Genomic DNA, 26,533 nt, shown 5'->3' with positions numbered 1-26,533 from the left:
ATCGCCCCCCCTTGGATCCGCCACTGACTATGCCTCTACGGCGGTGCAGTAATGCTGAGTGGCAGCATGTACTTCCACCAAGATGGGGGTTACCAGTATGCTCTCTTTCCCAAGGGACTAAAATATCTAGTTCCGGCTCTTATTCATTTGTACAGGATTCACTTCTTGTGCTATAGGTACGGTTGCTGTCATGACAGGTATGGGATTAACATGCTGGGATAGGAGGGGTGAGATTCAGCTTTCAAGTCACCTCACATTGTGCAAGAGATTGGGAGGCTCTCTCAGACTTGGGAGATGTTACAGTCTGTATGTTGGAAGAAGCAATAATGACTGTAAAGTGATAGGCCAACGACTGCCTATCACTGTACTCTTTGTTTCCTTCCAATAGGCAGGCACAGCTGGGCACATGTGTGAATTACACCCAATGAGAAGCCTCCACTTTCTGCCGTGCTCCTCCTAGTCCCAGTAGGTTCACATTACAATGCTGCATTTGCTGCAATTAGGAGGAGGAGAGTAGAATGTAGGCTCCTTATTGGAGTAATTAACTGATGTGTGCAGTGATGTCTGCCGAATCAAACAACTTTTTCAGCATGATTCAAGCACAAGGGGGGTTTCTGGACAACTGGAAAACCCCACCCTAAGTGCAGCCTTGGTTGGTATTAACAAAAAAAAGTATGTTTGGCCAGAAAACAAACTGGCAAAAATATTTACAGGTAAAATCTTTACTATTAAATTATTACCTGCTAATCTATTTTATGTTAAATGTTTACGCAAAGCAAATTGTACCTTGCTGAATGCGGTCCATGTACACTTGTGTGCAAAACATCACATCCACGTGTAAAAATTTGATTTTATTTTCTCGGATGAGATTAATTCAGACTAAAGGGGGTATATTTACTAAACTGCGGATTTGAAAAAGTGGAGATGTTGCCTATAGCAACCAATCAGATTCTAGCTGTCATTTTGTAGAATGTACTAAATAAATAACTAAAATCTGATTGGTTGCTAAAGGCAACATATCCACTTTTTCAAACCCCCAGTTTAGTAAATATATCCCAATGGGTGCAGAAAGTGCATTTAGTGGTCTGCATAGCATTTTTCTTCCTCTAAAAATAGTTGAACCTTACACGTCCTAGGAGGTGGCTAAGATGGGACCTCAGCCTATATTTTAAATAAGATGCCTTTTGTACGCTCCAGGTGCCTTTTTTATGGGAAAGAGCTTTTTAAGGCACATTTTATTGAATCTAAATAACATTGAAATTTGCAATAGTGACACACATAATAACAGTCCAGATATCTCTTTACTCTCCATACTAATTTAAGACATAAATGAAGATGGAACAAGCAGTATCTATGAGCAAAAAAAGTAAAAGGTCAAATTAATGAGGGGAGAGGTGCATTTCCAGTGGGCCTGCAAGCCCATTTATGTCGTCACAGAGTCCTTTAACAGGACTGTTCCAAAACTAGAATGTTGGTGTGCACCTTTGTATGCCCAAGTCTGGTATGTAGGTGCACCTGTGCAACTTGTAATGCGCTGCTAACAGGTTGTAAATGAGCCGTAATATCTTCATAGTAGATGTTGGCAACTATGTATTAATATGTAAAAATAATAACGGGACCAATTTAATTTTACTCCATGTAACAAAGTAAACAAAATGTGACATGCTCTCTATATGTTATTTAGAAGAATTGTACGGCTCCCATGTTGTATGCCTCAAATGAGACTGGGGGGTAAATGTATCAAGCTGAGAGTTTTCTGGCAGGTTTGAAAAACCAATCAGATTCTAGCTATCATTTATTTAGTACATTCTACAAAATGATAGCTAGAATCTGATTAGTTGCTATAGGCAAAACTCTCAGCTTGATACATTTACCCCTGGATCTATTGACCTAATGATGGACCGACTCATGCTAAGACAAAACAGATCCTGGAGGTATCTCGGTCAGTATAGGTGACGCAGATGAGGTGACATCTGGGTCAGGCAAGAATATAGCAAGGACAACTGGAGCTCAGATGTGGCATTATAGGATGCCAGCAAGTGAGATAATCATGCTGGGATACCCTCATGAAAATGATTCACTCTTATTACAACTTCAAGGCTCCCTGCTTAGTAATATAGCAGACACGGCTGCCAAAACCACATAGCAGGAGGTGTTTTATAGGCTGGGATGTACAGTGGTCTGACATAGCTGCCAGTGTGTCCCATAATCACAGCTGTTTTTAGGCTGTACATCATCAAAAAAAAAAGTACTTCAGCTACACAGCGGTAATCTTGGAGGTATGGCCATGCCTGGCTCCATGCAGCCCCCCTATGAGTCTGCAGTAAATTTAGAATGAGTAGCCCCTAATTGTCTTTTCTGTGCTCCTTATTTGTTGTCTACAGTATGGTTTTATAATCATAAGTGGAATTCTGCGTTTATTTTCTGTACACATTCTTCATTTCACTTTTTACCAATACAAATTGCAATAGATAAAATAATATGCAGATCAGTTGTTATCATATAATGACAATGATGTAAAATGGATGTAATAGAGAGCAATGAATTGTTTAGTAATTACAGCGTTATGGTGACTTTAATCCTTTGAGACTAATCCAATAAACATGTACTATCAATGAATAAGGATCTCTGTCTGTTTTGTGATTATAATCTGCATTTACAATTAAGATTTATGGGTGGAGGAAAGAAGGGGGGAGGGGATTTGGGGGAAGGTATGCGGGGACAGTAAGAGATAAGAATTAGGAGTAAGACCAGGAGTTGAGGTGGAGTAGGGGGGTGAGTTGAAGGACACTCCGGATAATGGTGCTGAGTGCTCATCTCAATTCCTTTTTATAGACACATATAGATATTGCTGATGGCCCCAGGATCTCACAGAAGATATGTGTGAAGCATAATCTATGAGCATAAATGATGAGGAATGTTGTGTGGAGGAGTTGAACTAGCAGCCAGATCCAGTGGAGCTTGAAGATAAGGGAAACATGCTTGAGGAGGTAATAATCAGTGGTAGTAATTTCTAATTAAATAGAGGACATGAGAGTGGAAATAGAACAATAGAGGGTTACACAGTTATCTGGTTGAGCTGTCATGTTTATAATTAATTTGTGACAAATTGTGCCATTCTATTTCATATTATATTGCACTACTCTTTTGTTTACCTTTTACAAAATCTAATTTTTTGGTGACTTATTACATCTGGTTTGGTGTCAATTTATTTCCTTGATGTTGGGTATGGCTGGGTACACTATACAGAAAATGTATCCCGATGCAACATCTTTAACAATTTTATCAACAACAGATATGTAATCATGTAATGGTGCTCCACTGGCATAATAATGTGTGAGTGCTCTGCTGGTATAGTAATGTAATGGTGCTCCACTGGCATAATAATGTGTTAATGCTCCACTGGTATAGTAATGTAATGGTGCTTCACTGGCATAATAATGTGGGAGTGCTCTGCTGGTATAGTAATGTAATGGTGCTCCACTGGCATAATAATGTGTCAGTGCTCCACTGGCATAATAATGTATGAATGCTCTGCTGGTATAATCATGTAATGGTGCTCCACTGGCATAATTATGTGTGAGTGCTCCGCTGATATAATCATGTAATGGTGCTCCACTTGCATAATAATGTGGGAGTGCTCTGCTGGTATAATAATGTGTTACTGCTCCGCTGGTATAATCAAGTAATGGTGCTCAACTGGCATAATAATGTGTGAGTGCTCTGCTGGTATAATAATGTGATGGTGCTCCACTGGTAAAATTAACTAATGGTGCTCAACTGGATTAATAATATGTGAGTGCTGCGCTAGTATAATCATATAATGGTGCTCCACTGGCATAATAATGTGGGAGTGCTCCACTGGTATAATTAAGTAATGGTGCTCCACTTGCATAATAATGTGGGAGTGCTGCATTGGTATAATAATGTGATGGTGCTCCACTGGCATAATATTGTGTGAGTGCTGCGCCAGCATAATAATGTGATGGTGCTCCACTGACATAATAATGTGGGAGTGCTCTGCTGGTATAGTAATTTGATGGTGCTCTACTGACATAATAATGTGTGAGTGCTCCACTGGTATAGTAATGTGATGGTGACACACTAGCATAATAATGTGGGAGTGCCCTGCTGGTATAGTAATGTTATGGTGCTCCACTGGCATAATAGTGTGTGTGAGTGCTCCGCTCATATAATCATGTGATGGTGCTCCACTGGTATAATAATGTGTGAGTGCTCCGCTGATACAGTAGTGTGAGAATGCTTCACTGGTATAGTCATGTTTGTAGCACTGCTGAGATCAGAAAATTGGTCCATAGGATCTAATACCTTGCCAAACACAGTGTAGAGTAAATTAGCTCAAATGATGATACATGCTGCAATGTAGTTGCATTTCTCAAAACTATGCAGTTTCCCTCCTCATACATAAATTCTATTCAAAAATATAAAAGTATTAAACTTGTGGGTATTAGCAGGCAACTTCTGATACCTGAAACTGAATCATAGATTTAACTCCCATGGGGACTTCCTAGTTATTTTTTTGGTTTGAGACTTGGTACTCGCATAAAAGATAGACATATACAGAGGAACATACAGTCCTGACTCTCATGGTGTACCGTCTATCAATATTTTACAGCTATATCTCAGTCAATAATATATAATAAGGTTTCTGGGGTTATACCACAATAAGGATGTTTGAGAATGAAAGAGTGATATCTTAAATCAGCTGTAGCTGTACTCTATTATGCAAAGAATATAATGTACATCTTATATACACAAGTAAAGTTATTAAAATATATACATTACATTATACACACAACTACATTTTGATTTAAAAAAAAGCATGATGACAAACACTGTGATGACTTATTTGGAAGTTTAAGATGATTTAATCACGTTATGTTATGATGATAACAAAGAAATAGGGTCCGAAATAGAAAAAGTGTCACCAGTTGACTATAACTAAATGTCATGAACAAGTCTATGAAGTGCAGAAAGGTCCGTTTGGATTTTCTTTTCAATTTCCAGGCTCAATGTATAAAAAATGGAATGGTTACCTAATGTACTCCAAAACAAGTCAATTATATTGATGTTTTACAATTTTTATTTGAGGAAATCATTTAGATATTATATACTGTATAATCACAGATGACTAAGCAACCAGTGGAGGATTATGGCACAGAGGGCCTAAGTCATTAAGGAAAGTAAGGCAAAAATAAGAAGTAAATGTTCTACGTCAGGGGCTGGCTGGCAGACTTTAGCCCGGGGGCAAGCACACAGCACATAGCGGTCCTTCCTTAAAGGGTGGTTTTCGGCACAATATATATTTATCAATATAAAAAGAGGCTATTTTAGTGATGCTTAATCCAGCGATACTTTATTATTATAAATAATAAATCTTAAATAATACAAATAAATAATGCAACAACAAAACAGACCTCACTTGATATTGCATTTTATTTTATATGTTCCTTCTCCCTACACCATTTTTTTTTTCTTTTAAAACATACCTGGCTGATTAAAATGGGATTTATCAAAATGCAAAAAACCCTATATACTAATAGGGTTATTTGTTTTAGGGTTAACCTAAACCAAATAATATTAGGGGTGGTACTGGAAGGAGGAGTAGAGCACTAGGTGACAATCTGACACCCTGGCCCAGAGCTGGGGGGCCAGGGTGTACTTTAGACAGGGGGCCCCTATGATGTAACATGGTTATCATTTTAGACAAATACACAGGCAATACTGTATGCACTACAGTTAGGTGCACGCAGTTCTGCTTTCACAAGCAGTACACGGTGAAGCGGGACATACCTCCCAACTGTCCTAAGCGAGACAGTCACCCAAATTCGGGTTTGCTCCACCAGATTCAGGACAGTTGGCAGACTGTCCTGCTCTCTCCTACCTGTTCTTGTCATTTTCACCAATTGTGGCTGCTGGCTTATTAGCTCATTTGCTGCTTGTCTGGATCCTGGAATGTTGGATGCTCTATTTGAAAAAAAAAATGGGTACATAAAATTTAGAAAACTCCAAACAGTCCCGGTGTTAAGTTAATTGCACTCACGATTAATAATTAGGCCTTCCTCCAGCCCCAACATTAAAATAATAATATTCACATTTGCTAAATAGATCTATTTCCCTCCAACCAACCCTGACATTAGGTAGCAAACACATTTCATATATAAACCTATTTATCTCCCTCCAAACAACCCCACCAATAAATTAAATTGCCCCCCCAACACCCCACAAACAAAATAGCACCCATTAAATAACTAGCTCCCTTCTACCTCCCACACTAAATTAAGACCCTACTTCCCTCACACATAATAATGACATACTCCACACACACACTGTACTGACATCACACACACACACATAGACACACTGTACTGACATCACACACACACTGTACTGACATCACACACACTGTACTGACATCTCACACAAGCACTTTACTGACATCACACACACACATACACACCACTTACCCTGTTCCATCCGCGCGTGCTGATCTTCACACATGGGGCGGCACCTGTCACGTGGTGCGCGTCCCATGTGTCACTGGGGAGGGAGGGGAGAGACAAGTGGAGCCAGTGATGGATTGTGGCTGGTTCCAGAGGAGGGGCCAGCCACAAAGTAATAGAAACTTGGGCCAGTCCCTGTACTGGCCTAAAATTGCCTTTTTCTTGTCCGTCCTGGGGGGCTGGGCTGGGCTGGGCCCCCCCGGCCCAGCCCAGCCCGTTCCTGTTCTCCGGGACAAACCATGTTACAATGCAAGGGGTGCAAATTAGTTTATTATTTTGCATATAGGTTAAATACTGGCTGATTTTTCATCTAGCACACAAATACTTGATAGTTTTATTTTTACACAGAAATTTAAAGTTAATCGAGGGCATGCCCTACCCCAACTATAAATCTGTCCTCACATTTTAAATTTACCTCCCCCTCCAATGCAACATGTTTTTTTGCCCAGGTAATAAGTTACTCCATTATTATACAGACCAATATTCTCTCCTCACCTTCCCACTCACAACTCACAAACACTCTGCTATGTCATCTAGCTCCCTCATTTTCCTTCAGCCGACAATATACCTACTTAAGGCCACTATCTATCTACTTATCCACTATCTATTTCAAACATGAATGTTTTTGATAGGTCATGGTTAACAAGCACCTGTAGTTCTGTCACTTCATTGTCCTCAACGTGTTCAACACGTTACCTGATTTGCAGAGAGCTGTGAAATTATTGCAACAAAGTAACAACCTAATTGTAGTATTGTCTGCCTGCCTCTATATTTCAGCGTAAACTTTCAGTGTAGAAAGTCATTAGAGGCACCACAAAAGTTATCAACAATTTGATAACATTGGTTGGGGAATAAATATTATTTTAAAAAATATCATGTTGTTTAAATTCCAATATAATCTACTAAACAATTCAATAGCTTCCATTTTCAGCACAGTGCAGAAGAAGTGTTACTAGGTCCTGACACCGGATGGCCAAGTATCAAGCAAATGTCCCAGATCATTTGTTATTTTTATTTGTTCTACTGAAATTGCTAAGTGATATCAAAAGCCTCCATACAGTGATTCCAAAAATTCTGCACAAGTAGACGTGCCCACAATATAGCCAGTACTATCTTTTATTTTAATTACACCTTTGTTTTTTTTTTAAATCATGCCAATATTCCTTAAGGACTTACAACCATACGCCCAATAAAAATGAAATATACTGTAGTATTCAGCCATAGCTTGCAGAGAAAGGGTTAATAGGAGCTGATGTGTATGTCTGTGTCTCTCCAGATTCCTGCAGAGTATCAAGCAGCCATAGAATCCCCTCCTCTGAACCAGCTCACTCAGCACAGGACACATAAAGTGCACAGGGATAGCTAGAATGAGCCTGGCAGTAGCTCAGTGGTTACTTCATGACTTCAATTTATTGAATGAATCCTCTGGATTCAAAACCCATGGGGCACTGCCTGACATTTTTTTGTATTTTATTGAACCAGATATTTACTACACAGTTTCCTTATATGGTTCAGAATGATAAGAAAATAACCCACTGTAATATAATGTTCACAGAGGTTTAAAAGGTCCTCTCCACTTCCAGCAACAATATTGAGTGATTAATTTCTTTTTTTTTAAACCAATGCTACTATGTGACTCTGATGCCTTCATAAATGCAGGTGTTAATTTTAAGCGTTTAATGCACTTTGACACGGATAGTCCAGAAAATAAGAGAATATATATATATATATATATATATATATATATATATATATATATATATATATAATACTTATATAGACTTAATAATATACAATGGTGTTCTATAGGAAAGTCCATTAAGCACAGTACACGATGTTGCCATAAGGTTTTGCTAACACTTTGAACACTCTGTAAAAGCGAGGACAGAGTATACAATTGTTTTTCAATGCCTGAGCGTAGGAGACTTAACTGATAAACAACCACAGTCACATAGTTAAAAGATTCCTGACCCTGATAAGCTTTACAATATGAAACCTTCAAATTCAAACTCATATTGGTCTTAAGCGAAGGATGAACATGTTATTGACCCTGTAGCCTTAAACTCAGAATTGATTGTAGAGTTGAATAGTCACAGAGGTGAAATGAAGAAAACTTTCCATTTAGCCTTAGGAGTATGAAATCCCTATTCTAGAGGCTATAACATCTGACAGTGATTGTAAAAGGTAGAATAAGTGACACTCCAATGGGGCAGGGACTGATGTGAATGAGTTCTCTGTACAGCGCTGCGGAATTAGTGGCGCTATATAAATAAATGGTGATGATAATGATGAGATGCACTCACCTCCTAGGTACAGGAGTTTACATCTAGCAAGGGCTGGCTTGTGAGCCACATCCAAATGTGCCTTATATAGGCTTGATGGACAGCTGCTATGGCAATAAGGCAATACTTTGAATTATGCTGCATGGCATTATATTGTCACGCAGCTGGTACGATATACAATATGGGATATACCGAGCACGGGCTCATTTTGTCTCTGGTCTCATTAGAAATGTGGGCAGTCCATGACATAGGTGGAGGTGAATTGTGTGGTAATACAGACAAAGGGCACCATGCATTAAGGAGCGTAATTTGAGATTGGTTGTGTATAATGCACACAATTAGCTTGCGCATGTCCAGAACCAGACCATATGCCATAAAATGCAGTAGCTTCCAATTCACCTTCGAGTGCAAAGGACACCTACTACAGCCTAAGATTTCAGGGAGGGAACGGGGTGGGGGAGGGGCGTATGCACATAATCAATCTACAGTAAGGGCGTGCCAAGCTCAAGTGCACATAGCAGCATCTGATTCAAGTTCTGGGCATTTCTAATGCACGTGTTTTTCAGCAGTATTTCTTGCTCCAGATATAGGTCTAATAATTTTCTTTCTGTGCGTTCTTTTGCGAGTTTATGTTCCTTATATATATTGGACGGATCCTGCATCTACTAACGCAGAGCAAACCTACATCCATATTCATAACCGCACTGGGGCACAGTCATGTTGGAATAGAAAAGGGTTTTCCCCAAACTGTTGCCACAAAGTTGGAAGCATAGCATTGTCCAAAATGACTTGGTATGCTGAAGCATTAAGATTGCCCTTCACTGGAAATAAAGGGCCTAGCACAAACCCTGAAAAACAGCCCCATACCAATATCCTTCCTACACCAAACTTCACAGTTGGCATAATGCAGTCAGGCAGGTAAAGTTCTCCCCATTTCCGCCAAACCCAGACTTGGCCATGTGACTGTCAAACAGAGAAACATGATTGGTCACTCCACTATATCCGTAGGAGGGAGTAGGGCTTAACCTGACAATTTACTTAGGATTTCTACTACTAGAGACTAGGATAGAATATAACTACTTTATACGCCATTGCCCTCTGTGTAAAGTAGGTAGGTCTCCCATCAAACAGATTAGAAAGAAGAATGGGAATTAACAGAACAACTTACTTAGAACTGAATGGGGGTGGAAATATGAAGTTGAAAAAGGTAGATATTGTTTTTTAGGGACACACATCACTGCATTTGTAAAACAAGTGACTACAATAACACATAGCCACAAATCCATTTTAAGTGGTTCCCTAAAAATAGGAGTATTTAAGTCTATGAATTTTAAAATACCTTGTATGGTGTTGAACAATTTGTTTGTAAATTATAATTACATTAACATTATTGCACCCTGCATCAAAATACATCTATATGCCCTGAGAGTGACACAGAAATGCAATATTATATGTATTATAATTAAGAGTAAAATTAGAAACTGCCTAATCTTAAAAACAAATGACATGTAACACGGCTAAATTAAATTAAAAGAGACATCTATTAATTTGTTTAGCATAATGCTAAATTAACACAAAAAAATTCTTGATTCCTGCAGTCACCTTGATACCATCAATATAATGCGGTTTTGCAAATTATGGCAATTAAGTCAAGAAGCAGTTTAGGCTGAAGTGTCCTTCCGGTCATGATTTCAAATCTCTAATTAGATGGCAAAAAAAGAAGGAAGAACTCTCTGTATCTTTTTCACTGAAATTGTAATGAGATTATTTTTGTGCCAGGGAAAAAGAAGTAAAAATAATGCATGAAGCTTAATATTAGGAGCTAGGGAGAAATGACAAAAATGACCGTTGGCAATAAGATCCAATGCGCCTTGGTGCTGAGGGGCATTGGGTGAGTTGTTGAACTTCAGACTGACCGAGTTACTGTACAGCCTCCAAAACCACTGCAGGCAACAGTGAAGAAAAATAGATCTGTCTAACAGAGCAACAGAAAAAAAAAAATCATTGAATACTTACCATAATCTCTTTCTAAAAATACACAGAGCTAAAATAGAAATAATATCAAGGGAGAAGTCTGGCAAATACTATCATGCAGACCTCCTTATTCATGATTGCTCTCAGTAATCATTCCCCAGCACTCCCACACCTAGTGTGGAATTATCTGTAGCCAGAGTGAAATAAACCATTGTAATTACCCACTGACTGCTGAACATAAATTAAAACCATTGTAATCTGTATTACTAATTCCTATGGGGGACTCAAATCACTTTAAGAGTAATCAGCTGATTTGTGTTCTTGTCATTAACCCATTTGCTTCCACAGGTGCCTGCAATTACCTGACCATCATGTACAATACAAAGTCTAATTATATTGCGACAAGATTGGCAATTATGTTTGTCAAGTGTATTCTACGCAAGGTGTGTTTTGCAGAATGCAGTTCTGTTCCTCCTTTCATTTTCAAATGTGTTATTATTCTCTTTGATTTCCCTCTCTTCTGTTAGATATGCCAGCTTGGTGAAAAAAATATGTGGATTGAGCCAGCCAGCATTATTGTAATTGCAAACTGGAAGTTGTATAAAGAGAAATCAAGCATGCAAACAAAATGTAATGAAGTATATTTACTAACATTGCTAAAACATGTACATCTGCAGCAAGCCATAGCAATCGATCACATATTTGCCATCATCATCAGACTTGTACTACACGGTTAAAGGGCAGTTGCTGGCTGTTTGCCATGGGTGACTGTACATTTGCAACTCTGAGCAATATTCGTAAATAATCTTTAGTAAATTTAACAGCAAAATTTATGACAAGGGGCGGGACATGGTCTCCATAGCAAAATCTGGGGGTCGGCCCTGAAACGCCATCTACTCTCCACAGGCCAACGCTCTGCTCTTCTAAGCAGACAGCCATCGTAGCTCAATGCGCCAGCCCCAGAAGAGCAGAGCAGGGGCTACAGAAGGGGTCCCCAAGTGCTGTCTCCTTCTCCCCCGCCGCATGTATAACTATCTGGACTTGCTACACAGTAAATGCTGGGCTATTGGTGCAGCAGCACTTCCACAGGCACATACCTCCCAACATTTAGGTATCCGGTCTTGGGACAGGGGTGTGGCACATCAAACTGGGGGGGTGAGCACATCATGCTGTGGGTGTGGTGACACCCCAGGGGTGTATCTAATGCTTATGAAGTGCTAGACTACACTACTCCCCTCCAAACACCATTCATTGCCGTGAGCACCAGTATGAGTGGCACCCGCTCATCGCTGTCATTTAGAGCAGCAGTGAATGAAATATACTTCCCACCCACAGGAAAAAAACAGATGGCAGGACCAAGCCCTCAAATTGGACTGTCCCTCCCTATATCGGGACAATTGAGAGGTATGCTTGTATATGGAACCAACTGTTTGAAATCTGTAACTCAAGATCTCCATCTAGAAAGTATACCGTGTCTATTCTCTAGGAACCACACACCCCATGTCCATTTTATCAGTGACACCAAGGTACGCTTATTAAAATGAATGAGAAGTGTGCAAGTAAATGAAATAATTTGAAAAAGTGCAGCCGGGACAATTAAGACCACTGTGTATGTGAAGACAAAAGAAAAGAGAGTCTGCCATTCTGAAACAGATAATATATAAATCACTATGTGTCAGTATAGACATAAGTAGGAGAATTCTTGTACCCAGTATAGCTATATTGGTTTAAGCTCACCTGCCAATGTCAAGGCATCTCCTGTAGGTGAGTCACTAGTATGTGAAACAAAAATATATGCTGAGTGTTACAATTAAAACCTTCCCTGAGCCTCTATTTTTAAAGCATCCAGGATCTGAGGTGCCTCAAATTTGGGCACCTTCATTAATAAACAGTGATAAAGTGTCTAATCAAAATATAGATTTATTGTTTGATTATTCACTTCTTACAAACAAAATAACACATTCCTAAAAGTGTGCATAAAAATGCACATTTGACTGACATCTGCCAAGTAGTAAGACTACAAATCGGCATATTTTGACTAGACCACAGAAGGACAGAAGCAACTCTCCTAAAGCCTCGGGGAGGGCTGCAACTAAGACCCTGTGATTAAGAGCAAGAACATCCAAAAACATAACATTATATGCCATAAACAAAATCTAATATGACAGTAATAATTCCCATCAAGATCTTAATGATGATGCACATTGAGATCTAATTTGCAATTGTTAATGCTCAACAAAATTAATATACTGTTGTTCATGTCTAGCAAGAACTAAAATGCCAGTGGTAATACCCAGCAAAATATACTCTGGTAAGTTCAACTGCTATTGTGTCCATGGTCATTGCTATTGCCAACTCAGTTCCTTCTTCAGTGATCTCTACAGTCTCCTTGATGACAGCAGCTGTCACCGAAAAGTAGGGTACATTGGCCTTGCTCTTTCGCCAGTAAGATGCCAGGCTACTCAGAGCTACTCACAGTAGGCAGCTAATCACAAGCGTACCTGTGCAGCATGAAAACAAATGCCTTCTCCACAACCAGAAAAGGATGGAGGTTCAATCAATATAAATGATATAGGCAGTTATGCTTGACAGCAGTTGACTATTTTGAGGTTTATAAAGTGACTGGTTCTTGTTTCACGGATGCCACACCTGCTATTGGTGTGTATTGCAATGGTGGAAGGGAGGTTTCTACAATCATGGCCAAAAGTTTTGAGAATGACACAAGTATTGGTTTTCACAAAGTTTGCTGCTTCAGTGTTTTTAGACCTTTTTGTCAGATGTTGCTATGGTGTGAAAGGCTTTTATTGACAATAACATTAAGTTTATGCAAAGAGTCAATGTTTGCAATGTTGACCTACTTTTTGAAGACCTCTGTAATTCGCCCTGGCATGTTGTCAATCAACTTCTGGGCCACACACTGACTGATGGCAGTCCATTCTTGCCTGATCAATGATTGGAGTTTTCCAGAACTAGTGGGTTTTTGTTTGTCCACCCGGCTCTTGAGGATTGACCACAAGTTCTCAATGGGATTAAGGTTTGCAGAATTTCCTGGCTATGGACTCAAAATTTCGATGATTTTATCCCTGAGCAATTTAGTTATCACCTTTGCTTAATTGCAAGGTGCTCCTTCATGATGGAAAAGGCTTTGATCATCACCAAACTGTTCTTTGATGGTTGGGAGAAGTTGTTCTTGGAGGATGTTTTAGTACCATTCTTTATTCATGGCTGTGTTCTTAAGCAAAATTGTGAGTGAGGACACTCCCTTGGCTGAGAAGCAACCCCACACATGAATGGTCTCAGGATGCTTTACTGTTGGCATGAGACAGGACTGATGGTAGCGCTAACCTTTTCTTCTCTGGACAAGCGTTTTTTTCAGAAGCCCCAAACAATCTGAAAGGGAATTCAGCAGAGAAAATTACTTTACCCCAGTCCTCAGCAGTCCAATCCCTGTACCTTTTGCAGAATATGAGTCTGTCCCTGATGTTTTTCCTGGAGAGAAGTGGCTTCTTTACTGGCCTTCTTGACACCAAGCCATCCTCCAAAAGTCTTCGCCTCACTGTGCATGCAGATGCACTCACAGCTGACTGCTGCCATTCCTGACAAGCTCCGCACTGGTGGTGCCCCAATCCCGCAGCTGAATCAACTTTAGGAGACGGTCCTGGCGCTTGCTGGGCACCCTAAAACCTTCTTCACAACTATTGAACCTTTCTTTGAAGTTCTTGATGATCCGATAAATGGTTGATTTAGGTGCAATCTTACCAACAGCAATATCCTTGCCTGCAAAGCCCTTTTTGTGCAAAGCAGTGATGACTGCACATATTTCCTTGCAGGTAACCATGGTTAACAGATGAAGAACAATGATTTCAAGCACCACCCTTCTTGTAAAGCTTCCAGTCTGTTTTTCTAACTCAATCAGCATGATAGAGTGATCTCCAGCCTGTCCTCGTCAACACTCTCACCTGTGTTAACGAGAGAATCATTGACCTGATGTCAGCTGGTCCTTTTGTGGCAGGGCTGAAATGCACTGGAAATGTTGTTTTTGGGTTAAGGTTCATTGTCATGGCAAAGAAGAACTTTTAAAATTAATTTCAATTCATCTGATCACTCTTCATGACATTCTGGAGTATATGCAAATTGCCGTCATAAAAATTGAGGCAGCAGACTTTCTGAAACATAATATTTATGTAATTCTAAAAACTTTTGCACATGACTCAGGCAGCTTAGTGCTTTATAGCGCTAGGCAGCATTCTGGGGATTGACCATACCCACATCATGATGTCACCACTCCCCCGGTCCTGATGCTATGTTGATGCCAATGTTGGCATCAATGTCCTGATGCCTGATGCCAATGATGGGAGATATGGTAATCATGATAATATGAGCAGTAGTAGCAACACCGGGTTATATATGTTAAGCAGTATGTGTGTTAAGTACGAAGCCAAGTAGAAGTATCGTCCACTTTTATGGTAATCAGTAGCAGTGATTATAATATATCCATCAGTAGTATATTCATATACAAGTAACCCGAAATGACTGAATCTGTTCAGTGTCTTTTCTGAGCCTGTTTTCTTCACTAGTTTTCCAGTTCCAGAATGAGGTAATTGGCATTGGATGCAATGACTGGCAGAGAGTTGCAGCATTAATAAAACAATAAGGAAAATCAGTCTGGAAGCCACATTTACAATGGATCAAGGCGGTGATAGTTTGGTTGATGTAAGGCCGATTAGCAGAGGGTTAGAATAATCAAGCCAGGAAATGATAAGTGCATGTATTAGTGCTTTAATAGTAGTTAGTGAAATAAAGGCAGATGCTAGACATATTTTGAGGTCTAGGTTAATACAAACAGATTGTATTTCGATAAACTGTAAAATATAGAAATCCAAAACATAGCAAATCTTTAAAAAAAAAGTCAGATCTCCATCCTTGAGTTTTTACAGCGGATTATGTTGGTGAGATGCTGTATTGTGTGTCACCTAGGGAGATATACATAAATGCACGTACCCAGCAGCAATATGTCACTGGGATTTTATTGCAATATTAGTATCTATGCAGGCCTATGGCACCCTACAAAGAATCTTGATTTATTCATGATTTTGTTTTATTCAAAAACTAGATTTATTGTAGCATTTGGAACAGTAAAACATATGCCCATCAGTAAGTTGGTGTTTTTTTTTTTACTACTATATATATATGTTTATATTGTATGTGTAATTATTAACTTAAGTTGACAATACGATTGGTTGCCATAGATCATAGCTTATTTTTGCACCATTTTATTAACTAAGCCCCTTAAACTTCAGTGGCACTGCTGTCATTGTGAAATGACTGTATATCTTTACTAAGTCTTACCTGTAGAACAAAGCCCCTTGCAGACATAAATTATATCCATATAATATATAAAATGAAGTTTCTCTAAATTGGTAAACAAATGGCTGTGTGGAGAATGTTTTGTTTGCTGGGAAATGCACAATTAGAGGAAAGAGGATAGGAATAAATTTAAATTTACTAAAGAAATGGAATCAGAGTATTTGATGGCAAACAATTGACCCACCAGAAAATTCCTTTAATGCCACATAATTAGCCTTTCCCATATGCTATTATCTTTTCTTTTTTTTACTGAAATTGCATGTACTTATAGAAGGATTGAGAAGTGAAATTGGCAGATGAATGCTTAATGCAGACATATTGGTCTTACTAGCATGCAATTAAGGCAGTCCATTGCTTGAAAGGAAAATTAATCTGAAGTACAGATCCAATCAATGTTAGTGAACATACTGGTCTTTGTGCTACCTGCTCAAAAAAGAAAAATGTATGGAACCTTTCACTGTCAAACTGGCGTATTCCCTGGAGCTTATATTCTAACAACTTTTTGCATTCACCTATGCCTCTTTCCCCAGACCCAAAACTACACCTCGATAACACAACCCAGATTCCTATCATGAAAAGGCTTTTCCTGCACTTCTGCTTTATGTCATCTTCTTTTTTTGCTAGTATAAATTGGGTGAGCAACAGGTTTTGTAGAAATACTAGAGAGTCACCTATAGGTGGTCTTGTGCAGCCCGGGTGAAACTAGGTTAAAACCACCAGCCTAAAATTATGTAGGTCCCTCTCGTGGCACCAGAACAACTCTGACCCACCGAGGCATGGACTAAATATGTCTGAAGTCCTGTGGTATCTGGTACCAAGACATTAGCAGCAGATCCCAGGGCCCTCTTAAGACCATCTTGGGCCCCCGGGCACAGCAGTGCACCGGCGCCCCTATATATACAAAAAAAAAAAAAAAGATTATATATATATATATATATATATGGGCCCTGCAGCCCAGCGGGGCCGTCGGAGGCAGCAAAAAAAAAAAAACCTGAAAAAAAAAGAAGAAAATACTTACCTTGCGGTCAGCTGGCGATCCGGCTCCCTCCATGGTCTCCTCCTCCGTCGCGCTCGCAGTGCATGTTGGGCGTGATGTCATCACGACCGCCAGACATCCATTGCGGAGCGCGACGGTGGAGGAGACCATGGAGGGAGCCGGATCGCCAGCTGACCGCAAGGTAAGTATTTTCTTCTTTTATTTCAGGGTTATTTCAGAAGTATCTTTCCCTCCCTCTCCCCTAATACTATATAGATTATATATAATATATATTTTATGTAAAGAAAAAGTGATTATATGTATGTGTGTGTGCATATATATATATATATATATATATATATATATATATATATATATATATATATATTATATATTAGGGCCCCCCTTAACTTACCTTTCAATCGCCTAAATCTGACCCCCTTCATGGAAGAGAGGACCAGGGAGGGAGCTGGATTATGACCGCAAAAAGTAATTTTTTATTTTTTTATCTACAGAATTTTTTTTTCATTGCCTTGGGCCCCCAGGCACCTGCCCATCGTGCCCAGTCGGAAAGATGGCCCTGGTTCATGAGCTGGAAGGGGGTTCATCGGGAGGGGTCATGGGGGGTGTGGGTCATTGGGGGGGCCCTGCCTGCTTCATTGTACTGGGCCCCACAATTTCTGATGGCTGCCCTGGCTCCATGGTCCATTTCTGGCACTCATGGCCACTGTAGGCACTTTCGGCAGAGGACAGGGATCAGCATGGGGCACTTGGACCGGTGTGTGGCTATGCAGCCCCAACTGCAGAAAGCTGCGATGCACTGTGTATTTTGACACCTTTTATCATAGTCAGCATTATCTTTTCAGCAATTCGAGCTATAGTATTTCTTCAGTGGGATTGGACCAGACAGGCTAGCTTTTGCTCCCCACTCACATCTACAAGCCTTGGGCGCCCATCACAAGGGCTGCCAAGAGGAATTTGGGGCCCTGGTACAACAATTCCCTGCCCCCCTTCCCTCACAGCCAAGCAGCACGGGAGCTGTTTTCCGCCGCTCATCCGCGGCACCGCCGAAGGGGCATGGCTGCATAGTGTAGGGGCACGGTCAACATGGAGCGTGGCTGCACTACTTTAGACCTGACAAATTGGGGGAGATTTAATTGTCAGCTATATGGCACGCAGACATCACACAGCGCCCATTGATGGCAATTGCAGTAGAAAACTCTGCCCTTTTGCCCTTGCACCCCATAGAGGTGCAAGGGACAAAGGGAGATTTCTGTAAAATTTCTGCCGCTAAGTGTCTCTGGAGACACTTCACAGCTAATTGAATTCCCCCATTATGTAATAAAATCGCGTTACTCACCTACCTTTTATTGCATATTGCAGCGGTCACTACCTTGTACTGGACTCTTGCATGGATCCTGGAATGTTGGGACCTGTTGGAAAATGTAACTATGGAAAACTAAGCAATAAGTAAACATGTGCATCCGCGCATGGTGGCTCAGTGGTTAGCACTTCTGCCTCAAAGCACTGGGTTCATGACTTCGATTCCAGACCATGACCTTACCTGTGTGGAGTTTGTATGTTCTCCCTGTGTTTGTGTGGGTTTCCTCCGGGTGCTCCTGTTTCCTTCCACACTCCAAAAACATACTTGCTGCTAGTGTGTGTGTGTGTGTGTGTGTGTGTGTGTGTGTGTGTGTGTGTGTAGGGCCGCCGAGAGGGGGGGGGGGTGGGTACTAATTACCCGGGCATGCCAGGGAACCCGGCACGGGCCCTCGCGCCAACGATTTTTTTTAAAAAAAAATTTGATTTTCCAAAACTAATTTTTTTTTTTCTGTGGCAGGCAGGGGGGGGGGGGGGGGGGGTTTGGTCATTGGGGGGGGAGCAGGGTAGTTAAAGAAAAATAAACTTACTCACGTGATCGCGGCGCCCCTCCTCTCTGCAGCTCTCGGCTCCATCTAGACTGAACGTGACGTCATCATGTCACGCCCAGGATTCAGTCTGAATAGAGCAGAGAGCAGCAGAGAGGTCCAGAAGAGAAGAAAAGGAAATGGTAAGTAAAGGGAGGAAAACGGGAGGGGTGTCGTGGCACAGAGGGGTTAAAAAATGAGTGGGGGGGGCAAAGCACAGAGGGGTTAAAAAGTGAGGGAGGGGCATGGCACAGAGGGGTTAAAAAATGGGGGGAGGGCATGGCACATTGGGGTTAAAAAACCGGGCAGCATGTCACAGTGGGGTTCAAAAACAGAGGGGAGCATGTCACAGTGGGGTTAAAAAACAGGGGGGCAGTATGGCACAGTGGGGTTAAAAAATGGGGGTCAGCATGGCACAATGGGGTTAAAAAACGGGGGGCAGCATGGCACAGTGGGGTTAAAAAGGGGGAGGCATGGCACAGTGGGATTGAAAAAGTGGGGGAGCAGCTTAGTATAGTTTGATGAAGAGGAGCCAGGTGAAGGGGCAAAAGCAGAATGGAGGACGCAGTGTGATCATAAGGTATGGCGATGATGAAGGGGCACATTATTGTAATGTTGGAGCTGGAGGAAGGCCTAATTATTAGTCGTGGGTGGTATTGATTTAACGCCAGGGTTGTTTGGAATTATCTAAATGTAGCCATTTTTTCCCAAATAGGGCCCCCAGCATTCCAGGATCCAGACAAGCCGCAACTAAAGAAATCTGCAACCACAGGTGGTAAAAGTGAGAACAGGTAGGAGATAGCAGGACAGTATGTGAAATGTTGTGATTCTAGTAGGGACAATGCTAATTTTTGGTGAGTGTTTTGCCCAATGTAAGGTGCAGGCCAAGACTGAACTCTTTGTGTACACACTGCATTATTTCTATACTACACTGTGGTGCTAGATGTCCTGAAAGTCGGGAGTGCTTGGACATATGTGACGCTATGGCGAATTCAGAGCCTAGTGATTTTGATGTGTTAGCCACGCCCCAATGATGCGTTTGCCACGCCCCCAAATGCATGACCACACCTCCGAAAAATTTTGCACCGCCGTAAGGCGTCGCAATTTTTTTTTAGCCTACTCGACTATAAAGTGGGCCCTATGAATTTGTTGTACTGGGGCCCTGAATTCCTCTTGGCAGCCCTGTGTGTGTGTGTGTGTTTGTGTTTAGACTGTAAGCTCCAAAGGGGCAGCGACATGTGAGTGAGTTCTGTGTACAGCGCTGCGGAATTAGTGGCGCTACATAAATAAATGATGATGATTGCACATAAAATATTACATTTTTCACACCCTCCCCAGCCACATCATGCCACCCCCCCGGGCACATTACCACCACCCCCTCAAGACACATTATAATCCCCCTAGCCCACTGTACGTACCTATGTTGCTGACGAATAATGTTACGCAGGGAAGCCGTTAGTCTCGCAAGCTTTCACAATTGCGGGCGATTTGAAGATCCTGACTTACTCTGCAGGCTGTTGGACAGTCCCTACCCAGCACAGAAAAAGGACTTTAAAAAAAAAAGGAAAAAGTTTTTTTCTTTTTATTGTTTGTTTTTAAACTATAGGCAGGCATGGGCCCAGGTAATTTGTATTCAACCCCTCCCCCCCTTTCTGCGCCCCTGCCCATGACCCTGTCGCCAGTTCATTTTTCCTTGGACCACTTTTGGTACCACTGCATACCGGGAACATCACACAAACCCAAAACCTGCCATTTTGGGGATGCTCTAACCCAGTCGTCCAGCCATCACAATTTGGCCCTTGTGAAAATCGCTCAGATTCTTATGATTGCTTATTTTTCCTGCTTCCAACACATAGACATCAAGAACGTACTGTTCACTTGCTGCCTAATATATCCCTCCCCTTATCAGGTGCCATTACGAGATAATCAATGTTATTCACTTCACTTGGGAGTGGTTTTAATGTTGTGGCTGATCAGTGTATACACAAACATCTCTCTCTCTCTCATATATATATTATATAGTCTATATATTTTTATCTAATACCTAATATTTCCTCATTAAACTGTTTAGTAGTGCTCCTCATAGTAACTATAGAATGACACGTGTGCATGTATGACTCATTGAACAGTAGCAATTATTTACGTTTTGTCTTATCTGGCTTCCGAAACAACAGATTCTATACCTGGAGAGACAGAGTGTGAGTATCACTTGTAACACCCCCCCCCCCCCCCTCCCTCCGTCTCATCTAAAACCCCAAGGCACACGTCTCCTAGTCTTCTCATATATTCAGATATCCAGTAGCTATTTTGCCCTCTGATGGGAATTTTGAGTCTATTTTGTTCTAACTGCCATTAAAACTAACTTGCTCCCAGCAATGACGATGGCTACAGAATAGAAACCAGCAAATCAGCTATGCCACAGTAAGAGTCCCTCGAGAGAAATTATATTTTATTATAGAGGAGAGGGGGGGGGGGGGAATGTTATTATAAATATTACAAAAAAAAATTCCCAAGATGACAATGTTTGAAATGTGCTGTGGATAATCCAAAATAATTTATGTCATGTTTCCAAGAAACATTATTTTAAGCAGACTGGGCATGTAATGTATTTATGATTGTGGCGCTGTACCAGTAAACCTGGTGGCTTATTCCGCATACAGTATCCATAAACATGTCACTATTACAGTTTTTCCTCCAGGAAAAATCTTTTTATACAGGAACAAGAGAAAAAACAAAACAATAGCAAATGAAGATGTCACTACAAAGAAAATCTAATTTCCAATGTCCTTCCCTGACCTTGAGAAAGAACAAGGATGAGGATATGGATTCATTCAACTCAGGGTCTTGCTGAGGAATTGAAAACAATTTGTCGAATGCATGTATGTACGTACGTTGTGTCCTTCATTTATGCAATACGGACGCTACTTGCTGCATTAAATAGATACCAGCTGCTTGTCTTCTGTACTCTGGCTTGAAAAACATAAATTACAAAAATTAAATTGCCTTGGAAGAAAAAAATGTATCAAGAATCACCATTAGCTGTAGTCACTCGGTTAGGGTAGAGCGCAATATTGTGGCAGTTGGAATGTAGGATTTTACATTTAAAGTGTTTTTAAAGCTTAGCTATATTCCATTGGCTGGCAAAGTATATTATAGCTAAAACGAAAATGGATGATATCAGTGTCGTCTATTTGCAGAACACTGTCTCAGGTCTCGCCTTTAGTGGGCCCATCAGGTGAAGATTTAAAGAGCAAGTAAAGTCTCGATTTAACATTTATATACTCTATGTCATAGGCTGTGTATTGTCAATATGATCATATATAAAAGAAGATTGGAATGTTTATACTTAACTAAATGTGTCCAATGGGCTCTTTTTCACTCCTCTGCAGCAGTTTGCCATTGTAGAGGAAGTTGTTACTTCAATTTAAGCAGCAGTGAGTGACTGATAGCTAAACAGACTTGCTTTGGAGAAATGCACAGGTATTCTGGTTTATTCATACACAGGAGCAGGACCAGTGATGTCCCAACCACTTAGTCTCAGCTTTTTTTTTACCTGAAACATGTCCCATTAACACACTGTTCTTTAGGTTTGGGGAGGTAATACTTTTTAGCAGAGCTGCAGTGTACAGTGGGTTCAAAGCTGCACCGCAGGAAGAAGCAGAGTATTACTGTCTCACCACTTTACAAAGCCCAGGGGGCTGCTACGTGCAGCTATTTTTCCGTGGGCTCCACTGTTAGTCTCACAGCCCTTAGGATGTAAGCTCGTGTGAGCAGGGCCCCTCTGCCCTCCTGTCTCCATACCTGTTCTTCTGCTCCGTCTTTACCCAGAGTTTGTGATGTATTGGTACTTTTTGTTTATTGTTCTGTACTATGTCACCCTGTATGGTCTACTGTTTATACTGTGTACGGCGCTGCGGAAACCTTGTGGAGCCTAACAAATAAATAATAATAATAATAGTTGAAAATTGGACATGGGACGTTTTGGAGAGGAGTGTGAGTGGTGGGAGCAATGAGAAGATGCAAGCACAGACATGGCTGGTTCTCATTGGTCCATCCACTCACAATGCAGTTTTGCAGCCATTGTGAAGTGCGAACAAAAGTCTTTACCACTTTAGGGGGTACTGCAGCTTGAACAATGTATTTTACCTTCATGGTTCACACACTACCTGACCAAAAATATGGGGACACCAATTCTAAATAGTGTGTTGTTGATTTCTGCCAAAACAGGTGCATGATAATAAGCATACAGCCATGCAATCTCCACAGTCAAACATAAGCAGTAGAATGGGTAATACTAAAGAACTCAGTGACTTTAAACATGGCATACACATAGAATGCCACCATTCCAATATTAAACATGGCTTGCTCATAGAATGCCACCATTCCAACATTAAACATGGCTTGCTCATAGAATGCCTCCTTTCCAACATTAAACATGGCATGCTCATAGAATGCCTCCTTTCCAACATTAAACATGGCATGCTCATAGAATGCCACCATTCCAACATTAAACATGGCATGCTCATAGAATGCCACCATTCCAACATTAAACATGGCATGCTCATAGAATGCCTCCTTTCCAACATTAAACATGGCTTGCTCATAGAATGCCTCCTTTCCAACATTAAACATGGCATACACATAGAATGCCACCATTCCAACATTAAACATGGCTTGCTTATAGAATGCCACCTTTCCAACATTAAACATGGCATGCTCATAGAATGCCTCCTTTCCAACATTAAACATGGCATACACATAGAATGCCACCTTTCCAACAGGTCAGTTTGTTCACTCTTTGCTCTGCTAGAGCAGCCCCAGTCAACTGTAAGTGGTGTTACTGTGAAGTGGAAACATTTAGGAGCAACAACAGCTCAGCCATGAAGCAGTAGGCCACACAAGCTCACTGAACGGGGCAGAGTGCTGAAGCACATAAGCAATGTCAGCACAGAAACTGTTCAATGAGAGCTTCATGAATTGGGTTTCCATGGCCTAGCGCCGCACACAAGCCTCAGATTACGATGAACAATGTGAAACAACGACCAGAAGGATGTAAAAGTACACAACCATTGTACTCTAGAGCAGTGGAATAGTGTTCTCTGGAGTGACGAATTACGCTTCGCCATCTGGCAGTCTGACGGATGATTCTGGGTTTGATGGATGCCAGGTGAGCACTTACTACCTGAATGCACATGGTGTGGCTTGGGGCCCTTCGTTCCAGTGAAGGGAAATCATCCAACCTCACTAATGCTCATGGCTGAATGGATTCCATTGTTCCAAAATCTAGTGGAAAGCATACGAGTAGAGTGGAGGCTGTCATTAATATGGACCAACTCGATATTGATGCCCACAGTTTTGAGATCATATGTGCAATAGGCACTTTTTTACATTGTTTTCATAAGGTTGACATATACTTGTAAAGGCTCATTTACAATATGGCTTACAAGTGGTGCTCACAGGCACAATATTCTACACTCACAAGAAAGGACACCATTATATAATAATATTCTCACAACTTAATAAGTCCCCTAAATTAATGCATACTGAATTTTAAAAAATGCAGATGTAATTGAAGCACTAGTAGTGTAAATTGATGGAACCCAAGAGGAATATATATTATATAAATTCTTCTTTAAATGCTGATTGGCTGAACACTTTCAACCATTTAGAGACAATGTAATAGGTTCCACACCGTTTCCAAATTTCTGGTTAGTTAGAAGCGTGTCCTAGTATTCAATTAAAATGTAGGAATGCCTAGATTTCCCCCAGGGCCTTACAACTCCGATCCCCACAAGGAGACAGCGGCTAGTCGAGAGGAGCCTCTGGTTAGCAGCAAGGGGCAAAAATATATCAGAGTGACAACCCTGTTTATTCTCATTAACTGTTTGACCTCCGAATCACCACTACTTTTTTGCTTATTCCCTACAAAAGTCATCAGTGATAAAATTAAAAGTCAAACAAAAAACTGTTGCCCTTTAGTAGAAATGTAAAACGTGATGCAAAGCCTACAATGGAGAGTGAATAAAGAGTGACGTTAAACAGAGGTCTTTAATGAGAGTAAATGCAAACTGACACATAAAAAGGCACTACCTAAGAAGCAGTATATAAATCAGAAAAAAAAAAAGAAAAAAAAGATTATAGTAAAGGCACCTGTACACTCTAAGATTTCAATGACTGTGAATATTGTGTGTGAATATAATTTAGAATTGAATTGTCAAATTTTTCCATATAGAGCAAGGAGTTAACTAGACAATTTAAAACTAAAAGTTTTAAAACGCATTGCTGTAGGATGAAACCGAGCACAAGATTAATGGTATGAGTGCAGTGACATCAGAAGCAGGCAGGCCTAATTTATCTTAATTAGTACAGTCTGTAACTAATCACTTGGGACCTCATTCACTTAAGGATGTCTACCATTCTGTGCCCGTGGCACATACATGTATTGAATATGCTGCTTAATGAGCACTTTTAATAAGGTTAGGAATGTGACTATTCAAAGCTTCATTCACTGCAGTTGTGGAGAAAAATCATGCCAAAAGATGAGGGATAATGTTTAATAAAATGTCAGCTCCCACAACCCATTGTTTTATTAATGAGTAGTACCTCATTATAAGAGATAATGGGCACTCGGTTGGAGATGTTACAGAAAACGCATTAAAAAGCGATTAGCAACAGGCATAGGATTCAAACTGTGTATTATGTGTTTAGTGTGCATATATAGTTAACAAGAGGCGAGAGAGGACTGACAGATGTCCAGGGCTGGTGAGAGAGCTGTATTTTCAGGCTAGGCAGAGGTCACTCACTAAAGGACACATTGTATCAGATGGCACTGCCAATGGTTGAATAAACTCAATGATTTTCTTGCAGGGATTAAGTTCTGACTTGGAGGAAGTGATGTCTCCAGCAAGACAGCTGTCAAAAGAGGTCAGCAAATAAAGGATTACACCAGAAGAAAAGCAAGGGAGGTATGACGGTTTATGAAGAATAATGGCATAGGCTAATTCTAGATAAACATCTGCATGACAAGAACAGATCGGGGAATTGTGCTTAATGCAGAACAACATTTAAAACCACTATTGCTTCCTGCAAACAACCTGTCAAGCAGAATCATCGAAGGGCAGAGGTATGAAGGTGTATGATCGATGGATGTGGAGGGGGTAAAGCACAAAAACAAATATCTGTCAGATGTGTTAAACATCCCTCAAAGTTCACTAATCTAAACATCTATGGAAAATGGCATAAGGCATAATTTCCTCTCCAGCTGTCTCTGGCAAGGTGATCCTCATGTCTAGCTGTGTTCTGGTTCTAGTGAATTTGCTTTACATATATAAAAAGTGCTTTCAAATGAAGAGACATCATGGTGCAAGTAGATGGGGAAGTCATGGTGCAAGTAGATGGGGCTTTCCTGTTGCAGACATATAAATAGATGGGAAAGGGCAGGTTGGGAGGCCACTGGCAAAATACACCTCAAAAGCAAATAATAAAGTAACCATTAAAGAGAAA

At 40.7% G+C, this 26,533-nt stretch overlaps 1 long non-coding RNA gene across 1 annotated transcript; it reads left to right on the top strand.

Annotated features, from left to right (window-relative positions):
- The first annotated feature begins 494 nt into the window (after window positions 1-494).
- On the top strand, window positions 495-26,400 carry LOC142152870 (uncharacterized). Its single transcript, XR_012691405.1, has 3 exons — window positions 495-713; window positions 2,836-2,990; window positions 25,898-26,400. It is a non-coding gene; the product is annotated as an uncharacterized LOC142152870 (long non-coding RNA).
- Window positions 26,401-26,533: the final 133 nt, after the last annotated feature.

Source organism: Mixophyes fleayi, chromosome 4, assembly GCF_038048845.1.
Source record: "Mixophyes fleayi isolate aMixFle1 chromosome 4, aMixFle1.hap1, whole genome shotgun sequence".
Lineage (NCBI taxonomy): Eukaryota > Metazoa > Chordata > Amphibia > Anura > Limnodynastidae > Mixophyes > Mixophyes fleayi.
Note: the sequence above shows the minus strand (reverse complement) of the source record. Positions and strands in the feature narration are given on the sequence as shown.